The 2,500-nt window shown below is 41.7% G+C and overlaps 1 protein-coding gene across 1 annotated transcript in view; it reads right to left on the bottom strand.

Annotated features, from left to right (window-relative positions):
• The window catches only part of Atg17 (autophagy-related 17), a gene marked incomplete in the record, with an annotated part of 44,623 nt that extends 44,008 nt beyond the window's left edge, over positions 1-615 (bottom strand). Inside the window, 1 exon segment of the mRNA XM_086552219.1 lies at positions 478-615.
• Positions 616-2,500: the final 1,885 nt, after the last annotated feature.

Here is a 2,500-nt window from a genome sequence, read left to right as displayed (position 1 = left end):
TTAAGTCAACATTAGACTGTTTCTTGATGATGCACTTAGGCAATACAGTAAATTAACTATAACAATTTTTAAAAGCACCTTATCCAATGCAAGTCTAATCAAAAAGCAATTACAAGCTCTCTTTCTATTCATTGCTTAACGATTTGCAATTGCTTATTTGACGAGCCTTAACAATCACTAATCTGCCTTCAAACCACCGATGTATTTCCGTTAACAACAATGCCTCACAATCACACACACTCCACTCCACTATTCTTCCCGTCCTACCATCCCAAAACCTTGAAAAACCTTTCCTTGCGCCACCAAAACAAACACGTCTGCAATTAAATGCCCTATCAGCTGTTCGTCTTTGTGACTAATCTTTTGTTTATCTCCACTTGCACCACCTTCTTATTGCTCCTATTGCTCGCCCTCTGTCCTCTCTTGTCACACCTACCCCACCTTGAAAGGACACTTACGCTTCCATGTATATCTCACCTTCTTTTCTGTCCTCCTGCCTTCCCGATATCGAGTAAATAAGGAAATAGAAGTGAAAAGGACGAGCACTACTACGCCTCACTTCTCTGGGTTTGTTTTCCTTTGGGTGAATTTGGTCGGTTGTGCACCGAGACGGAGTGCCTGTCAGCTGGAATGAGCTTTCATTTTTTAGTATTGTAACTCTTCTTGTTATCATCATTTGGAGCTTATTTTTTTCATTGATTTTCGTGAGTTTATGTTTCATTCTCATGGGAGATTCAAGTCGCTGTACACTAAATGTATTGGATTACTTCATATTAAAAAGAAAGAAAGAAAAAAAAAACTCACCAAGCTCCTTTCACCATTGCGTAAATTTGTATTTCAAAAGATAAAGGGAGAATGAAGACTGAAATGCAATGTATTTCGCAGCATATAAAGAATCCTCCACACGTACGACTCTATGTAAAGGGTGGGGGGGGGGAGGTCAACCTTGAGTCTGAACGGGGTAGGGGTAGGGGTCGGGGTGGGGGTGGGGGTCGGGGTGGGGCCTTTGGGATCTCCAGATAAATCCCAGGGACTTGGTATGTAGTTCATATTGATATTAAAGTGATAGGGTACTACGGCAGCGTGGAATAGGAGTTACTGAAACCCTATCTGACAGGTCTTCGCTCCGGTGTGCATGGCTTCGCTTGTTGAGAGGGGGGTCTCAGCAATCATTATGCTGCCTAGTAATACCCTTCATTCAGCAACGAAACGACTATGACCCGTAATGCATTCAAGACAGAGGTGCTTGTATTTAATATCAGTGATATCACCTTAAGATTTATGATTTGTTATCTTTATAAATGACGTTGAACAATTCACATATATCATATACGAACCGTTTCTATAATACCAATCTACCCGAGCCGGAAGAGAGAGGCATCATAGACCCTTTTTTGTATGCAGTAAGGGTTAAGGGTTCGCGCCTCTCTTCCACCACAAGGACCCCTTCCCTTTCTAACTGGCTATTTCATCACGTTGGTCTTTAATAGTTGTTGATGGGAATCTATTGCATGCAGTCGTATTACTCTATTAGTGTACTGAGTGTAATAAATATAGTCTGCATAATACCATCTTGAATTTTGTAGTAATGTGAAGGGGCGTGTGATTCTTCATAAGGACGAGTTCGGAGGAAATTCTCGATCAACAGTTGCTATAAAACTGGTCCTGATAGTTGGTTTAGGATATGGAATGTATGTTGGATGTAAACAAATAAAACTGGACCATATACAGAAGCCCCCCAACCACCCCTGCCACATTTATATCAATATCAAAATGTAAGGATCCCTGGAGGGCAATGTGAGTACAGAGGTTCTCAAGAAAAAAAATATATATTCAAGAAAAACAGTCACAAATATGAATGAAGACTCGCTCAACTGGCGCTCTGACTCTTCTGTCTGTTCCAATTTTAATAATTCTATGACCTGCGGATGTATAACATTTAGTAAATGGCTAAGTGCCCTGTAATGAGATGGTTTTAAGCCCTTCATTCACCGCTCCGAATTACTGACCGCCTTTCTATCACTAAATATATTAATTAGAGTAAGAACCGAATCGAGAGAATTATGACCGCCTTTCTATCACTAATTGTATAATTAGAGTAAGAACTGAATCGAGAAAAATTATGGACCGTGGACGATACCTGGGATTGAATGAAGAAGTTCAACCTCGACTTGGCCTTAGGCATAACCTCCCTCTTAAACATATAGAATAACAAAGGTGTATTGTAAGCAGTGATGTCTAAGAAGTGGAACCAAATATACCGTGTCTTATCTATCGAGCCGTGTGGGGGGAGAGGAGGTGGGGGGGGGGGGTTCCTCGCTTGTAGCCGAGGTCGAGGAAGCTTTTCGTCCATCCTCCACGCAGGGCAACTATTACAAGCCCTTGATTTCAGTCACGCTTGACTTTCCATGGCAGCTACTCGGCGAGGTCGTGTCCAACCTCGACCCTTCTTCAGTATCCATTCTAGCCACCGACTGCTAATTTTACCAAGAAGTCATGT

Source organism: Penaeus japonicus, unplaced genomic scaffold (genome assembly GCF_977035675.1).
Source record: "Penaeus japonicus unplaced genomic scaffold, GWHDUDI00000001_assembly GWHDUDI00000026, whole genome shotgun sequence".
NCBI classification, from domain to species: domain Eukaryota; kingdom Metazoa; phylum Arthropoda; class Malacostraca; order Decapoda; family Penaeidae; genus Penaeus; species Penaeus japonicus.
Note: the sequence above shows the minus strand (reverse complement) of the source record. Positions and strands in the feature narration are given on the sequence as shown.